This window comes from Apostichopus japonicus, chromosome 18, assembly GCF_037975245.1.
Source record: "Apostichopus japonicus isolate 1M-3 chromosome 18, ASM3797524v1, whole genome shotgun sequence".
Lineage (NCBI taxonomy): Eukaryota > Metazoa > Echinodermata > Holothuroidea > Aspidochirotida > Stichopodidae > Apostichopus > Apostichopus japonicus.
In genome coordinates, this window is record NC_092578.1 from 3288408 (window position 1) to 3308377 (window position 19970).

At 34.5% G+C, this 19970-nt stretch overlaps 1 protein-coding gene and 1 long non-coding RNA gene across 5 annotated transcripts in view; one reads left to right on the forward strand and one right to left on the reverse strand.

Annotated features, from left to right (window-relative positions):
- LOC139958733 (corticotropin-releasing factor receptor 2-like) overlaps positions 1-19970 on the forward strand; it is a 95184-nt gene that overhangs the window by 56006 nt on the left and 19208 nt on the right. The window contains exon 1 of one of the 4 annotated variants that reach the window (XM_071956036.1): positions 10608-10921. The exons of the other annotated variants lie outside the window; for them this stretch is intronic. The gene's annotated coding sequence lies outside the window, so the exon portion shown is untranslated. Of the gene's footprint in view, positions 1-10607; positions 10922-19970 lie in introns of those variants that run through there. 4 annotated transcript variants of the gene reach the window in all.
- The window catches only part of LOC139958734 (uncharacterized), a 29737-nt gene continuing 24526 nt past the window's right edge, over positions 14760-19970 (reverse strand). The window contains exons 2-3 of the long non-coding RNA XR_011789851.1: positions 17924-18011; positions 14760-16965 (exon numbers count right to left, since the gene is read on the reverse strand). This is a non-coding gene — a long non-coding RNA (uncharacterized lncRNA). The remainder of the gene's footprint in view (positions 16966-17923; positions 18012-19970) is intronic.

The following is a 19970-nucleotide window of genomic DNA, read 5'->3' on the forward strand; positions in this document are numbered from 1 at the left end:
CCTCATACGATAGTAAAACGTAGGCATAACAGTTTTAAACAAATCAAACTTTTGAAATTAGAGAGAAACATTTGAGTTACACTGTCTTCCGTGTGATTGCTTCCAATTGTTTGTAACGCGATGACTTTGGCCTCCTCAATTTTTTTTAATTATATTTTAAATATTTTCATTATATAAATAAACAAAGTTGTTTCTTTCTTACTTTCTTGTATCACATTTTTTAACGACTTATTCCGCTCTCGAAGCGATCTTGAAATTATTTCTGTCAAGATTACCTAGCATGTCCACAAATACTTGCAGTAATGGTTGAATTAGTATTCATTGTATTCAAACAATATCTTTCAAAAATGACATTTTTGTCCCCAGACCAGCCAGTGAGTCTCCACAATATTGAGGCCCTTGTCTTCACAAAATCAGACCGATGTAACCGGACTTCTTTTCAAATGTAAGGTAATCTTTGACTTAACGCCGCCGGTCAAATTACGGAGTCATATTTAAAAATATAACTATCTATTTTATTTCTAGCTCACCTTAAAATTACACATTTTCCTTTTAGACAATTTTCATTTGATAGCGTCATTTTTTTAGAGGATCAAATGCTTTCTCATTTATCTTCCCCAATAATCCGAAAATATCAGTAAATAAGTACATCAAAATAATATATCCAAAGAATAACTCACGCAATTCATATAGCACTTGAATTTCAAATACGCCGAAGGGGGTTTTTAGACTGTATTTGGTTTATTTCATTAATATCGCTAAAGCAACATTTTTTGGGTTCTTAGTGAAAACTGTAATAACAACGCATCCTAGTAGCCTCATTAAGTTTTCATTAAGTCTCATTAAGTCTCATTAAGTCTCATTAAGTCATTAGTAAACAAAGATGACACGTAAAGTGCTCAATTCTGAAAACTGTTTGTATTTTTCTTGATTTTGACAAACACTTATAGCTTAAAAAAGTATTTGGGTAATAATTGTTTCGAATAGAATGATTTTTTGGGGGATTAATTACTTGGCATGTTTATTATTGTAAATTTTTTCCCCAAAAAATATGTGGGAGTGATGTATTTTGTAAATTTCCTTTTTCCAAATTATATAAGTCTATCTGAAGGTTTGGTAAAATTAATAACATTTCCAAACAACCTGCCCACAAACTGGGGGTGCAGTGGGGGTGGGTGTAGTGAAGGTATTCTGTGAGCACTGTACACTTGCCCTTCGCCCATGCACCTAATTAGCGGCACAGCCAACAATAAATCAATGACGGGGATGTCCTCTCCTTAGACAAAAATTTATCGAGAATTGCCCCGATTCCCAACTCCCAGGTTAAGTTATTGTTCAAGAAGGTCAGCATTAACACATAATTTATTTCTTTTAAATTAAAAACGGGAGCGTCAGAATAGAACAGAAATTGTGTACAATCAGTTGAGACACCTGAAACGTACTTGAAGATTAACAACATAAGTAGAATAAACGGAATGAAAAGAGAATAAAAATAATATATTTTGCAGGTGTATACTGTGTACAGTAAAGGTTACTCTTCAGAACAAAACAGCGTAGCTAGGAAAGTGGATGGACAACTTGTGCGCAAGCGTACAAAATATCGGATTTGATTGGGAGGTTAGTCGACTCCTGCCACCCCTCCCATCCTTAAGGGGCCGTGGCACACTAGAACTGCCCGATTGCCCCTGTACCATGATGTATACCCAAACTTCCGAATTTCTGGGCTCAATAACCATAACTTTTATTTCGTAAAATGATTTTAGCAGGCAACCGCACGCATCCATCTTTGGAAACAGCCTATGTCGCATTTTCCTTCTGTATAGAGAATAATCATATTTTAAGTGAAACACACGCTCTCTTAAATGTGTTTTCCCCCTTATCTTCGCCTTTTTTTCGCAACTTATTTGATATTTATCTTCAAGACTAGAGAGAGAGGATACCTTCTGCTTCGCATATCATAAATCGGTGAATATTGTTCCTTCGTCTTTCTAAAGGACAAATAATTTTATTTCTTAATGAAATCAACCAACTTTGAAAAGATGATATTTGTAAGAAAATTTTAACCTTCCCAATATTTTTTTTAACCGTCGTTAAGGCCTTCTGTATCAAATGAAATAATTAGGAAAGCATGGGTAGAGAAGGCTATATCATCGTTAAAACTAATGAACTTGGCTGATAAGACAATTTTTTTTTTTTTTTGTGGAAACACGAATGGTTGTAGGGTGGAGAGTTAAAACAAAAGAAAAATGTTGGTACACTTTTTTTTATAATTCTGTCTTTGAAATGGATAATCTTCGCGGGGCCAACTCAAAAGTTTTTATTTTTATTGTCAATTTAAGAAATCCGAAACGGAAATGAAGAGAAAGAGGGAGAGAATGAGAAAGAGAATTAAGAATTATATGATTTGAGTATACATTAACTTCCTACCAATGTAATTTATGTGCATATATTTGGAGTGCAGCGCATGCGTATGATACGGTACACCTGTATAGAGAAAACTTATCATTGTACGATAAAAACTGTTTGCCGTCGAAAGAAATGTCAGTTAAGAAAAGGAAAACAAGGATATTTTCGAAATATGTTAGAATGTAAATGATTTCGATATCTAAAACCTTACAAATCTGATGTCTTCGTCTGTAATTATTTTACCGTTAGTCCAACAGACGAAATAATCTACCCATATTTTGCCATAATTATGTATAGATACTTTTGTCACTACGTTCCGTTAACCCCCCCCCCCCCCTCCCCACCTTCGGGTGGCGAATGAAATGCGACCGAAATATTTTAAAGCCTCGATAGTATCAGGCCCATGGCGCACCCTCTCCCTTTCCACGACATTAATCTCCTCCCCTTCCCAATCCCACCCCCGTAATATTTAAAACATCAACCATCATATTCATGTGTGACTTTGAACTGCATATTTTATCATGTGTCTTAACTCTTAAGCGTGATATTTTAGCATTAACATTGTATATAGTATACATGCACGCCTGCAGAGACCTACGCAGTTCCATAATCTTCACTTTGACGTGAAAACACGAAAATATCAGAATGATTTATGATGTTTTGTGATTATACCACCGGTGTTGGGTTCATTAACACCAAATAAATTAAATGCCATATAAAATGCATAGAAATCAAGGAAAAGTGTTATCGAGCGGTTATGAACTATTCCACGAAAAATCCTGTTTTTTAGTGGCTTGATTAATTAATTTGCTTTTTTTGTTTGTAATGAAATCTAACACGTAAATAGCTTGCATAGGTCATTCGAGGACATGAACTTCACGTGACGCGAGATATATATTAGAATTATCACGTGATGTACTGCTCTACCGGAACATTCCAGTTTCATTACTTTAAAAATGCAAGGAATATGCAAATATGAATGGTCTTTTAAATAAATGTATATGCAAATATGAATGGTGACCAATTGCAAAGAAATTGTTACAATATGAGGTATGACGTCATTTCAAATTTCAGTTTCAAATTTATTTCTCATATGTTTGTACAAGATTAATACAAAAATAACAATACAGTAGGAAGGTTAACATACGAAGGACACTAGAGAAACAGCAAAGCTGTTATCTAAGCTAGTAATTATGACTTAGAGATGCAGCCAATTGCTTTGTTTGCATGGAATTTTGGCGAAGCAAAACCTGGAAATATTACTCAAACATGATAAAAAAAAGGCAATTTTCACTGTCTGGGTAAAACATGAATACGATATCATGCATGCAACCGAGACTATACCCATGTAGCTTTTTTTTGTGTTGATTTTATTTTAAGTAACCATACCTTCTATAGAGAAGTACATTTGCAACACAATTCATTTCAAACAATTTTGAAGAAGCAGATAAGAAAACAACACAGAAAATGAATAAAATAGATTTTTATGCGATTTCCGGTGAAATTATTACTACCCAATTGAGGACAGAAATGTTTGCCCTTACTACAAGTATCTGCTTGATGCTATGTATATATCACACATATCATCTTAAGTGTTTAAAAGCTTTTATCTTTTACATAACCCGCAAATCACAAACACTAGCAAAGTACAAAAAGATTCGACAAAGACAACGACAGAAGAGGACTTACGCATTGGTCTAGGTTGATGTATAATTTTAATAACATTCAATGTTCCTCCGCTGTAGAAAGGTTTTCTTTTTAAGGGTATATATATATATATATATATATATATATATATATATATATATATATATATATATATGCATACATTTATATATATATATATATATATATATATATATATATATATATATATATATGTATATATACACATAATCATATACAAATATTTATATAATAGACCTATAACACGAGATATCATGATCGTGGACAAATTGGACATATTTTAGAAAGAAAACTCTTGAAGATATCCACGTGATTACATCTGAATTCGAAACAGGTATCAGGAAATATTGTCATTTATAGCGTGAGATTTCTGAGTATGGTGAATAAAGACAGACATATAACTGAACGAACGATTTTTTTTCGTACGCAATTCACCTTTATCTGTGCATCGACGATTCCGACCTTTTTTTTATCTTTCTTACTTTTTTTCGATGAGAAACCAAACAACTAGAACGACGTAATAGCATCGATTTTATTTGAAATTTTATCCGAAAGAAAAAGTACTTTCTCGTTTCTGATATTGGGGATCATCCGTTTGAAGTGGACATCCATGCGGTTAATGTGGACGAGAAGTTGCTATGAGGCTGTGAAGAGCAGTTATTCGATAGGTCATAAGAAACGCCGTTTTTAGATAATAGCGGCTCTTCAGCATTTTGCAGCAAGTTTCAATAGAATACGGTATCTTTTATCACCCTCAACTGTTTTCAAGCATTTTTCTTCACTTTCTTTTTCCCACTTATTTTTAACACGAAATATATCTCTGTGACGTAAATTGAGACTGGTTCTAACCAATGAAACATTTAAACGAAGCAACGCACAGTTCATCGACTAACCCATAATTCGAATTAAGAAGGGGAAAACAGTCCATATTTCTTGCCAAGCTCTTTTGAAATTAATTTTAATTTTTTTGGGGGCTTTTTTTCTGTTTTGCCTCAAATTTTAATATTCCACAAAGCAGTTAAGGAGAAAAAATGCAAATGTTTTTTTTTCTTTTCATTTACTATATATTTTTTATTGTATTAAATCGCGCAAACGATCCTTTTTTAAAAAGTTGTAAATCAACACAATCAAACACAGCAATTTCTGAGCATGTCACTTGACAACTAAATCGATTCAAATTTTTTTTTTCGTCAGTCTTATAGTTGAAAATATTCCTTGCATAGTTATTAAAATGGCGAACGCGGAAAGCCATCTCCTCTTACGAGGGAAAAAAGGCTCTCTTAATATGGTTCTATCTACATACGTTATTCTAGTTGAAATGTTAAAGAGTACATACGACGAATACTAACGGGAATTCCATTATCAATATTAGGAAAACTAGAAGTGTTTTTTTTTTTTGAAAAATAAAAAAGAGATAAAAAAAAGCATATAAGGTGCATGAAAGGTTCTTGCATATCGAAATGTATAGATATTACAAAGCCTGCTGTACTGAAATCCAATCCCGGAAAAAAAAGGGTTTTGTGTTATGATTGTATACATTACATAGTGTATAGCCTCATACTGTATGCTAATGTTCGGCTCTGAGCTATATGTATAGAACGCGTATATACATATGTATATACATCAGTCTACTTCACTGTAACATTTTTGTACATTATGTTCAGTATAAGATATATGGAGATTACGGAGAACGGATATACTAAGGTGCAATGAAGTGCAATGCAATGAAATGCAAAGAGTATAAGAGTGGGTCGTTTTTACATTAAGTATTCATGGGCCTAGGGACCCTTACCATTACAAATTATTCCAAATCTTTATTTGAACCGGCCTTGTTCATGACACGTGTATACATAGGGAATCGTCTCACCGACTTAAAACAGAGCTTGATGGGGGAGAAAAAAAAATCGATTTATTTATTAAGAAAGATATATCATTTTGAATTTCAACAAGGTTTCAATTTCCACGACTAAATCACTTGTTGTATGCATATCGCTTATTTAGGTTCATATGAATGAATTAAACAAAAACGCAGCCTCATTTTTTGATGGGATAAAAATGTATTCCCTAAAAGCAATTAGGGGCCGTAAATACTTTATATAGCTTTCTTAAATTTGTTTTATATTTCCAATAAAGAAAATAATCTGGAACCCCGTAAAGATGATTTCCTTTAACGATGAAGTCTTCATAAGTTACATCCCACCTATAACTTAATGATATATATCCAAGGAGGATATAACCAGAGGCAGGGAGCTGTTGTACCTTGGAAAACAGCTCCCTTGTGTCTATGTTTTCTTTTGATGGACATAGTTTTGTCAAATTCAGTTCTGTCTAGTTCTGTGAAGGGGTCCTATATATAGGTCTTCAACAAAACATACCTGGCATCCAGGTAATGAAATCATCTTCAGAGTTCATCTCTTACATTAAATGTGCACTTAAACTTCCTACCACTTTTCACCCTCTGAGCTTCAAGGGGTCAACAGGTTATCTCAAATGGGAGCAAATTGGCTCAAGAGGTTATCTTAAATGGTGGAAAAATTGAACATTTTCTCAAAAATATTTCACAGTATATAAACAATGTCATGTAACTCTGCCTAGCTATTTAAAGTTATTTTCTAGCTCAAAGTAGGTAAAATGTGTCTATATTTCACATGGGAAGACTGTTCTTATTGGATATTGAAACGTTTTGGTTTAAAATTCTATAATGTAAATTCCTTATTAGTGAATGACATGGTTGGTGCCCAAGAGGGATTTTTAAAAATCTGTTCTGGTTCTCACTTAATTCTTAGACAAATTTGCTCTACATTAGTAAGATAGTTAGTTACAGTATTTTGAATTTTTAGCTAATTGTATGGCAAGGAATCACAAAGCTAACTGGCTTCCTGGTGATAATCGTTAAATAATTCTAGTAATAAAAAATCAATCAATAAAAAAAGTACGCTAAACGACAATGCTTTATGGGGCTGAATATTTTGAAATAAGAAATGAATATAGAAAATTGATAATATGCAGTCAACATTTTAATATATTTTCTATAATAGAAAAATGACTTATTTGTCTTTGAAAATATAATTCCTTCTAAATCCCAACCTCAAGTATAATATCGTATGATCTTAGCAAATTAATGTACAGCCTATATTACATTCAATCTACTTTGCAGTGTGCACTATTTATTTTCTCTCTCTCTCTGCAATCAGCGTAATCTAGAATTTACATCGCTTTGACATTACAACAACGCTCCACCTTAAAAACCTGCTAGAAATGTCCATAACTTTTACGACAATCGTAAAGAATAGGCCTAACCTAGATATCCTTCAGTGTCCTATATATGCGATTAGTATAAAACGTCAATCACGTATTAAACTAGAAATGTCTATTTTACTTTACTGTATACTTATCGAAGTATTATTTACTGACATGCGTTTGTACCATTAGGTTATCTGCTTAACCTGATAAACCGTTTATAATATTCATTTTTACATTGGGGTAGAATCTTTTAAAGGAATATACAGAAACAGAACGATAATAAATCAACGTTACTCAGTATTTGTTTTTTATTAATAAATGACAAAAAGGAGGTGGAAAAAAGAGTTGGTAATCGTAAAATGATTGGTAAGTTTTGGTCGTAATTTACATATATATTATTATATATAACATACTATACACTACACACTACACACTCGGAAAACAATTTCTGAACAGCTGTATGTATACATAATGCAGTATGTGTATGTATGTAAACAGGATGGACAATTTCACCCTCTTTGGTTTTAATTCGCTCCACGGTTAATCTTCCTTAAAATCAGTGTTCAAAGTGGCCTACACAGATTGAGGATGGAGGCGAGGGGTGGGGGAATGGGGTGGAAATGACGCGGGAAAATATGGCGGCAACCTATAAAACAAATTAATTGCTTCAATTATACAAATCTGCACAAGTAAAATAGTAAATATTCCTTTAAAGTAAATTTAATTTCAAAATATTTGTCAGGATGGACAATTTCACCCTCCTAAGTTTTAATTCGCTACACGGTTAATCTTCCTCAAAATCAGTGTTCAATGTCGAGATTGAGGAGGGAGAGGTGGGCAGGGGTTTAGGGGGGGGTTGCAGTGGGGGATGACGCGGGAAAACATGGCGGCAGCCTTTAACAATTTTAATTGCTTAAATATTCAAATCTGCACAAGCAAATATTCCTATAAAGTAAATTTGATTTCAAAACATTTGTCGCCCCTCGTAAACAATCTTAATCCACCCCATCACTTCCAACCCTTCCCGTAACACCCCTCCCTACCCCCCCCCCTCTCCATTGTGATTTATTTCTTACTGTATGGACTTTGAAATGTTGTGAAGCGATACCGTGTATACTTATAGAATCACAGATATGGACTTTTTTCCCCTCTTGGTGTTAATAATTTGCTATGATATCGCTTTAAGATTGGGTAATGTCTCTCTTTTGATAACCTACGTCACATGATACAACATACACTCCGCAGCTGGTCTGTTGAGGTTTTAAATTTCACCTCTTAAGACCTTCGACGCAAATCTCAAGTTTTTTCGATAACTGTCGCCTTTTCGCCTTTAGGTTTTAACAACTGTTTATATCAGAAGTCCATTCTGTTTTGTGAGATTTACTTTTGGTTCTATACATAGCCTTGTATGTTATATTCTATAATGTGTCTTGACAAAGCTTTCACGCTTCTTGGTGGTTGTTTTTTTTTTTTTTGCATAAAACAAAAATTGTTGTAAAAAAAAAAAAGTCCTGTTCATTCTTGGCAGACTGAGGTCAAGGTTCACATAAATGTGACACTTCAAATCGGCTAGTTACGCGTGTTGTAACATCTGAAGATCAAACACACGCGAGTAAAAACTATGTTGCAAGGTTGCCGCATTCATATCACTTATGTATGTATGTATGTATCGGTATGTATGTATTTTAGATCCTCCTGCAAGCAGGAACTCGCGGAGAAGCCTCATTGGCTTATCAAAGCTGCAAGCTGACCGAAGTCAGTCTCTTACATTCATATTAAACGTCCATGATTATGAATTGTCAATTGTCAACAAATCTGTAAGTGGACGACATACTGGAGTGACTCGAACTGGGGACCTTATGATTGGAAGGCACCGGCGTTAACCACTGAGCTAACACTCCATTTATGTTTATGATCCTGAGAAAGTGTGTACTTTTCGAAACATTTAGCTTACACCTGAAACATTTTTCAATAGCAGATGTTGCCAATCGTTTAATGCTTAGTTAACGTATATTTCAGGTTTTCTATAAGGGGGAAAAAATTACGCGCCTGAGACTCATGCAGCAATTTTATTTTTAAACAAACGCGACGGAATGCAGGGAGAAGTGGAAATTCATTTTCAAATATACAATAAAATAACTGTATTAAAATTATATTCCGGTGGCAATCAATGTAACATTGACCTTAAATGGATATTCCGGTGGCTATAAAGTTGATTTCTTAGCAAAATAGCAGGAAATTTTCTGCATTTTTAGGTCCAAACCATAACCTCATAACATTTTGTATGGTAAAGATAGAACTTTTCAATTTCGATGATCTAACAACAGAGTGATTGATGACGTCATGGCAAATAAACTGAAAATGTCTTCGTTATTTTACTTGTGCATTTTGATTTGATTTGATTTCAAACCACACGTAGAAGAACAACTTAGAAATTTTACAAGATGTATAATATTACTAATATTATAATTAAGAACACACACATACACCCAAACACCCTCACACCCACATTTCACTACATCACTTTATTTCGACCAAATTGCACATCCATGAATGCAATTTGTCTTCCTGACTACTTTTCGAACTTCAAAGGTGTGTTGGTCACATGATACCGCTGGTCGCCCACCCCCCCCCTCCTCCGCCAAGATTACACATCTACGTAAGATTCCCTATCCACAGATGTCCAAAAGTCAAGACCAGCGTTTTTGACAGTTTGGCAGTGTCCATGTTAATACTAAATATACGTAATAATATTCCAAAGTTTGCCTCCTCACGGCCATCACTTTGAAAACTACAATTCAATTATCTGTGATACCCTTCAGGACTCGATACTATATCCCCTTTTTCTTTCTACTTTTTTTTTGTAACAGTCAGTGACCCTCAAAATAGCTTGAACACAATGACCAACTTTGTTTCCTTAGAAACGAGTGTCTTCTAGAGATCGTTGCATTATTCATGATATGCAAATGACTTGACATGTCTGATTCAATTCTGAGTGGTTGTTGGAATGTTCAGGTATAGAAGCTTTGAAGTATACTCTTGAAAATGAAAGCCATGATTTTTTTTTTTCCTTATCGAAGAAGAAGTATTTCTCAAAGTTCTTTTTTTTTTCTCTCACTTTCTCTCTCTCTCTCTTTTCCTAGAGAAATTTTATTCCTTGGGCATAGACTTGTCTCATTTTGTCAAACCGTTTTGTCAGGTGATTTCAAAGTTACGGAGACTTTTATTGGAAGGGAACATTTTGTTGTCTATACACGTCAATCGATTAACTGTTTGGCACTGTATAAGTCTACTTTTTGTTGTTCACTGTTTTTTCCGTCGAGAATTGAATGGTTCGTTATGTATGCGGCACCTTCTTCCTGTAAGCCTTGTCTTCTTGACAGGAGTTCTTAAACAAATATCAGGTGTGAAAATCGATCAGTTATAGTCTATCAGCCAAGTTCAGAAGATATTCAGTGCGTATTTTATTCTTCTTCTTTTTCGGGGGAAGTAATATGCAGAATAGAGATGTGATTAGGGTGGGATTTCTTGTTTTTCTTTGTAAACAGCGAAATGACTTTTAATTGAAGAGAGACATCTATGAAAGGTAAGCCTGCGTGAAATTTTATAAACATGTTTGCATGCACGTTTAGGAATAAAACTTGATTGACAAATTGTTGTAATTAAGTTCGTTAAGGTACAATTAATTATTCATAGATTGGAACTATTAGATTCTAGCGGTGGCTGGCTAACAGAAGTTGTTTTGGAACAGTCTATGAAAAGGAACATTTTGTTCTTTTCGTTTACACAACAACTGAAGAATCCATAACTACGATTGTACTTAAACTTTTATAAAGGAAAACTATAACTAAAACTCGTTTTGTTTTTAGTTCCTTTGAAAATAACGGTTAGTAATTTAGTTTAGACAGATATGTTTTGTTTGGCAAAGTTGTAATGTTGCAAGGTGATTTGCGGTCAATGGATACCTATACCGTACACCATATCCAATAAAGATATCCGTACCGTATCCGAATAACCAGTTCTTCCCCCTGCCCCCCTCTGTGGCAACCCACGACAGTGTTGCGACTATTTACAAGGGGCGATCAGGGGGGTATCCAGGTATTTAGAAGGGCGGGCGCGTGGCCCTGGCATCGTTGAAGCGGTCCCAAAGTAGGTATTCTCTCCCACACAAAAAAACCCGAAATATAACACGTTATATAGTGCATGCTAAGGCAACTAAGGCTATCATGGAGGTGTATAATTAGGTCTAAACGAGTATTCTAAATAGTAGCCTTCTTGTGATTTATTGCGTGAGGTTGACAAAGGGGTGGGGATATACACCCCTGGGACCGCCCCTGGCGATACCCTAAAGAAAATATTAAAATCAAAAGGATTTCCACTAATTTTACGAAGACTATTGTATACTATATGTGTAATAGCTACGACCCGGTGATCGATTTTATGTATATAGATTGACTATTCCGCTTAATAAATAGATTGAATTTTCAATTTTTTTCAAGGAAGTGGGCTGGTACAGATATGCGCACGTGCAAAATAAAAATTTAATTCGAATAAGAAATAAAGGCTTAATATTAAACAAAAAATGATTCTTTCTTATATGATTAATATTATATACGTTTATAATGTGACATAATCTGTTTAATTCTAAATCAAGACTTTTAATCGCAATTCTGATATGCCCCATTCCGTTACATTCAACGTTAAATCTTTACAATGCCGTCGTCAAATTTAAATTATTTCCCAATGTATCCTCACCTCCCACCCCCCCCCCCCCCTCCACATACCCCCTCAATATTTCAAACACAAATATTACCTTTGAACTACAATATCTCCCAAACGGAGCAAAAAAAATTTCTTTTAAATTAAGCGATTGGAGGGAAATTTTTATTACAAGCAATTCCATCACAAAATGTACAAGGTTTGCTCCTTCTTTATTCCAACATGCTTGAACATTCTTGACCATAAACTTTAGCAAAAGCCATATCAATATATATGGTTCACGGAACTTCACGATATAATTTTATATGATTATGTCGTTCGTTACAAGTTGCTTTTTTCCAATCCCAAATCACTTTTTTTATTTCAATTTAACAATGTCATATTTTTTGTTTTTCTCTTACTTTTCATCTGTATAAGTGCACTTCATGACATTGACTGTACTCGGTGTTTAAAGTTCGAAGATGGCTATCGTGAAAGCATACATGCTCGTTTTATTAATATTTCTAACCACATGCGGAAATAACTTTATATATAGTTTGCTAACCATGGGGACAGTGCTTTAAATCAACATCTTTTTATGTATCTCTCTAGCGTGACTTTGAAAAAGTCAATCCAATTATTGATATTCTGTTTACGTTTCATTTCACAGGATTCAATTTCAGATACATTTCGCTTATCTTTTTTTTCAGAAAGCGAAGGAAATAGCTAAGTATCGAATAAATGGGGCATCGGATCCTGTTTTAAGCTCGCTGTATCAATACCGTATAGTCATATGGTCATATAGTCATATATAGTCATACAGTATATATATTTATATATATGTATAATTGAAATCGTAACGAGTTGTAAAATTCAGAACAGTGAAAAACTTCTAGCCTCCAAACCGGGATTCGAACCCGGGCCTCCCGCGTTATATGCGGACACCCTAACCACTATAGGCTATGGACGCTGATTGTATGTCCAGAGGTTCGAAACCGGTAAGGAAGGTCGTAATTCCACTGTAGGCGTTTGTCACCTGTATCGAACAATATAAGTTCTGTTTTGGGTAACATATTTGCCTTACTGTAGAGATCAAACATGATATATTTTTTGTTTCTTCTGTTTTGAAAGCGTTACTAAGGTTTAAAATTCTTCTGGAACTTCGAATTTCCTCATGAATTTTCTTAAATTCCCCAGAGGAACGCGATCATTTGAATCATGTCTCCTAAAATATAATTCAAAATAAACGCGACTCCGATTGCCATATCCCAGGCTATCATTTTAATTCATAACTTATTCATGAATTCAAACAGTTTTAGTATAGTGATCTTATCATTTTAATGTACGATATCGTCTGATTCTAATAGTATATTATACTCAACACGAGGAAACTATTACAGATACTTTAATATCTCAAAGCTTATGGTTACTAAGGACGAAATTCCGGTATAGGCTTAAGTTGCCTAACCATATACTGTCGTAGCAAATATAATCTCATAATGTATCCATTCGTGCATGGTAAAGGATTAGAGTGATTTACTGCAAGTAGACCCTTAGTAATGGAAATTTTTTGGGCATAAAATTGCAAGATTATGAGATCTTTTAAAGAAATGTAAACCCATGGAATGGGTATTACCCTACTTGCATAATCTACTCAAATATTTCAAATGAGCAAAACCAACTGGAAATCGATTATTTCGCATAAGAATTTAAATAAAAGGCCAAATTCTGAAGGGAAAAAAATGTAAGAAAAAACAGAGAATGATAACTTTGTGAATGTGCATATTATGTTTTAAGGATATTCAGTATTTGACCATAAGTGTAGGTCTGTAAAATAACATCAATGTTATAAGTAGACCCTTAGTAATGGAAATTTTTTTTTAGTAAAACATTATTAGTAAAACAAATTCTCGACTCAAATTCCTCTACAGGCAAGCTAATTATTTTAATCAAAATATGAAAAAGACCATCTGTACAGCCCTTGTTCTTTGTCTGTTTGATTATTCCATCTCATCTTGGTATGGAGGTATTTCTAAGTACCACGCTCGTAGATTACAATGTGCCCAGAACAAAGTTGTCAGATTCATTCTGGGTAAAGATTTTTATTACCACATTAACCATGCTGACTTTAAAGCTCTTGGTATTTTGAACATCAACACTAGGGCTGAACAGCTTCGTCTTAATCATGTTTTTAATGTTTTCCATGGTACCTCTCCAGTCTATATGAGGGAGAGTTTTATTAGAGTAAATAGTGTTCATAACCATAACACAAGAGGTAGTAGTTTTAATTTTCAACTTCCCAAAATTAAAACGCACTGTGCTGGGTCTTTTTATTACAATGCAATTAAAAACTGGAACAGGCTACCTGAAAACATAAAATCCATCCTGCTGAAATACAATTTTAAAAAAGATGCCAAAGCCTACCTTTTAAATCATATGAATGTCTAGCTTGTAAATATCTTTCTTTTTTACAGTGTTTGTATGCATGTTTTAGTTGTTTTAATAGTTATTTCTTATCTTTTGTATTTTAATGGTTTTAAGGACCCCTTTGGAAATAAGCTTTTAGCTTAAAGGGTTATCCTTGGCATGTTATCTTCTTTTCGATGCATTTAAGTATATTCCCTTCTTGTATTTTAAATGTTTATCTTTATGTGCAATTTTTTGTTTGTATGCAGATGAAGATTGATATCTTGCCGAATAAAATCAAATCAAATCAAATCATAACAAGTTATGTATGAATTTACTCTCTTCGTATAGGTGCACACTGTATAGGGACCGTATGGTTAAGCAATGATACAGGTCTCTTTAAAACCTTTATAGGTTGATGACATAGCATACGTAGCATACATAGCATGTATAGCATATACGTTAAACATAGCATAGATTGATGTATAGGTATATATGTACAGCTACACGTCTGGCTATTGAAATTTGTAAGTGTCAAGTTTTGCAGTTGTTAAAGGTGACACAAAACCCAACCAGGGAGCTGCTAGAGTAGCAGCTCCCTGACCCAACCATCATTATAGGTCTATGCGCACACAAGGACGAAGACTTGGTCAAGTCTAACTATGACGTCATCGAACCATACTATGGTTAACTTATAACCATCTTAAAATAGTCAATTTTTGTCCCTTCATGTTGTTTCTGTACTTATTTAAAATGTTTCTTTATGTAATGAAGATATGATTTCCAAATGCTGAAGTATCGAATGAATAGCAAAAAGAAAGTAAAAGGTTTGAGATTGTATAGTGGCGCTATATACAAGTCAGATTTACAAAAAGACTGTTCACAGACGCCAGTTTTAAACTGAGATATCGCCCGAACGGAGAAAATTATCCTTAGCTCTGTTGAAAGGAGAGAAGAAGTTGTTCGTCGCAATGATGATGATGATGATGATGATGATGATGATGATGATGATGATGATGATGATGATGATGATGATGATGATGATGATGATGATGATGATGATGATGATGATGATGATGATGATGATGATGATGATGATGATGATGATGATGATGATGATGATGATGATGATCTCTAATGATGATCTCTGATGATGATCCCTGATGATGATCCCTGATGATGACGATGATGATGACGATGATGATGGTGGTGATGGTGATGATGGTGATAATATATGATGATGATCTCTGATGATGATCTCTAATGATGATCTCTGATGATGATGATGGTTGGTGTCTCCTTAAATGTTACGGGTGATTTTGTTTCTCGATGCACGCGATGGACGCCATTCTTAACACTATTGTAACAAACTTCCAATGTAACGCATATTCGTAGCAAGAAAGACCAACACAGTCAGCAGCCTAGTGTTTTAATTAACATCCAAAATGAAGAAACGTTATTCCAACATAGCCTAAAGGTCATATAGTCCACCGTTCAAAGGTTAAAGGGACATTCCGATTGTAGATGATGTAATACTGTACTTTTTTGAACAGCAAAATATTCCACATTGATAGTTGAAACCCACATCTCAATATGTTGTCCATATACTGCAGATATGACCGATTGTGTGTGTGTGTTTATATTGTACGTTACATCCCGTACTCATCAGGGGTCGCTAACCGAATCTATTTCTGTAACAGGAATATTATAATGGTGGGAGTTATACTATAATGATGGCTACCAAGTGACAGTTATTACATATATTGGCAAATCAATTTGTGACAACATTTGTTAACTTGAACGTAAAAAGACGGTCGTAAAGGACTCCACAGCCAATTTGATTAAAATACATCATTTCAAGTTAAGAATAATATCTTTGACGTTTTGGAATACTTTCTCAATTTTTCAAGCAAAATGACGACTGTTTTTTGTCCCATCAATATTTATATATATATTTTTTTTTCAAAAACTAAAATGTTTAAATTCTATGTCACTTTGCAGATATAGTTACCTGAACCTAACAACTCCCTGCCTGAACAATCCATTTTTCGATACAAGTGTTTCCACGCAATGAAAATAATATGGATGTATATAATTCTGCAGTCAATGTGACGTAAACAAATAAACCACAGCCCGAACGGTATAAGGATCTGTTGACGGAACGCAATGACTGAAAGAGAAAAATCTTTTAACAGTTAATACGCCTTAGGCCCCTTCATTCTCCGGTCAACATAGTACCAACCCGTAAAACGGTCTCTTGTTCATCCTACTTCATTTTTTTCTGCGTAAAACCTACCCTGTGGAGGGGCGAGCGGAGGGGGGGGGGAGGATTAGGGCAAAAATTGTTACCGGCTTAGGGAATCGGTGACGATGGGACCTTCGAAGAAACTGCGTCCAACAGCAAACCGGCGTGTTTTGCACCTGAACTCGATGGTTTAACTTTATATGGTGTCTCGGATCTAGCGGCGCACCACCTCTGAGCCGGTATATGTACCATGTCCTATCTCTCAGCTCTATCCTGGATCCCTATAGAGCAAAGATGGAATTATCACAGTCAGGTTTTTATGCATAAAATCCACATAGCAGCTGCTCCTGACTATCTTTGTGACAGGTATGTCCATGTCTCCTCGAGTGAATCTGCCACAAGAGCTTCTACCTCTGGTGGTTTCTGCCTTCCACATTCCTCCACTATTTGGGGTAGACGTCGTCAAACTTGCCATGGGGTTGGTTAATCAATGGAATGCACTGCCTCGGCATATTCGTATGTGCAATAACACTGATACTTTTAAAAATAAATTAAAATGTGCAATTAGAAATGGCCTGGCTTTCTGGAATCTTTGAAATCGATATTAGATTTTTATTTTTATATTTATATTCTATATTTATTTATGTGTTCTGTTTGTTATATTTTGTATGTTTTAAATGTGCAGGGATCCTGGGGAGAACACTGGTTCACCAGTGACAGGATCCCTGGTTACGAATAAAGTTAATAAAAAAATAAATATACATTCGGCTGCATTGAATGCACATTACCCCCCCCCCCCTCCACCCCTCTCTCCCTCTCTCTCCCTCTGCGGCTGTTGAATTGGTAATATTTGTCATTATGAGCAGTTTATTTAACATCGTGTCTGTTGCCCTGTGCGTTCATTGTTCTTTAGTTTTGATAAAATATAACCACATTGCTCGGAACATTTTTTTTTTGCTTATACTAAGTGCATTTTCGATATCAAATTGTTTCGACCTTGTTGTCTAGACTGTCAATACCAGCTGAGCAGACTCAAAAATATTGCTTTTCTCATTTGTTTCATTTTCGTGTCACCATTATTTTTTTTTTAAGTTTTTATCATGATTGCTTTTATTGCCTCCACTGAAACAGTTTTCTTACTTTATCGGCAGATGTATTTATTTCAAATTTATAATAATAATAATAATAATGATTAAAAAATGTGAAACATGTTTTTTTTCGAGAATAAATATAACATACTTTATCCCGTAGAGGTTGAATATCGTTAAAGCGTCGAGGTTGGATCACTGAGCTTGCCATTTAAGAGAGCGTCTCCCTGTCTTTATATCTGTAAATGTCATAAGAAATTAAACAGCCGATAGCTGAAACTTGAGATCTAAAATCGAATATTTAAACATTAATATTCCTACGTAGTATACATCCATTAGGGAGAAACTTGTAGATCAGTAAAATGTATAAGTTATGAAGATATCTGATGGATTCTTTTCAATGAAAGGTTCAGGCAGAAATTTCTGTTCTGATATATCATGGTCCCTCCCCCCCCATACTCCCCCGAGAAAATACAAAAAGAAGACAAATTTGGTGCAGGCTATGTTGTTTTATAGCTGTTTTTGCAGTTTCCATGATATCCACATAATATAGGTATGTATAGAATGTTCATCAATTCGACATCAATTCGACCTTGATCAACTAGAACCAATTTAAAGCAGATTTCTACCTGCGAACACAGTAAGGTACAACAATTTTGCGACATCTGAAGTACATGTTTATCAAAAATGTAAAAAGATCAACAATTAATGAAACTTAAACTTCAAAAACCGAAAAAGAAACTGTACCTAAGCTAAGAGAGTATAGTTTTACCGATTGTCATATACATTTTGAAATATTTCTCCGTCGCATTTTGAAATAAGACTTATCGTAAATAGCCAAATTAATGAACTTCACTGTTATGGAATTAAGGATTGAACAGTATGACTGTATCGATATATTTACCGAAAGCTGTCTACAAGCTGCACTTTAGTTCTTTTCTTTTCTCACTTTATCTTCGTTTACGTTGGGTGGTGGGGCGGAATGGGAGGGGGTGTGTGGGAGGGGGTGGGGTTTGTAAGCAACATTATATATATATATATATATATTCGTTTTCATATATTACGTTTTCATATATATATATATATATATATATATATATTTACTAATGTACTTTACCCTACGAAACTCCCAAAATAGGGTAAATGAGGACCAAAAAAAAGTAAATCTGCACCGAAGAATCAGATCGGCGCAAAACGCACAAGTGCAATATAAGGCGCCACAGTGCGACACATTTGACAAATTAAAAACGAAGTGCTTTATACACAGCCTTTGCCTAAAGCTCTTTCGCCAGGGATGAGATAATAAGACACGTCGTTCTAGCTCCTCCATATACGGACGTACAGCGTATACTTGTCGGTTAATATTTAGGCACAACTGTATCCTTTCTAAAGTTGATATGACCGACTTACTAAAACAAACACAGGCATGACGCTTTAATAGTATAGAATTACACTCTTATTGATTATATGCGTTCTCCGGCACGCGCCTATTTTGATTAATATTTCGTTCCGTTTCACCGTTTCAAATTACATGGAAATTTGAGACGTTGAGACTATAGACTGGATGGACAAAATGTTAGATAAACAGAAACACACATAACAGACATAGGACACTGTTAGGTTGTTGTTACATTATACTAATATATATATATATATATATATATATACATATATATATGAGCTTATTATTTCGTTCACAGATGTCATCATTTGCGGTTCAGAGATTTTGGTTAACCATGAAATGAAAAGTATTGCGTTGAAAAATTACTAATCCTAAAACATGCTTCAAGGATGCTTTATTTTATTTTTCGTTTTGAACTTTACATTCTGTAGTTATGGAAGTCTCGTAAAATGGAGGCTTCTTTATCAGCTCTTGAATAGGTTATGAAATATTTTGTTTGGGGGGGGGGGTTGGAGGGAGGGGGGGCATGATTTGATTGTTAATTAAATATATAATATCATGTACATCTTACCCAGAAATTACCTTTCATTAACTTTGTTTCTTTTTCAAATTGTTTAAAGAATTGTCTATAGGTGTTAATTTATTTTTGACGAAGCAGGAAAAAAAATGTTCTAAGCAATTCATCCTGGTTAGCTTTGCATTCAATTGCGATATGCCAGTTTTTGAGATAGTGAAAGTTGCAACTTTGGACATAAAGTGAATTGGGAAAAAAACTTCACTAGAATAAAACAGAGAG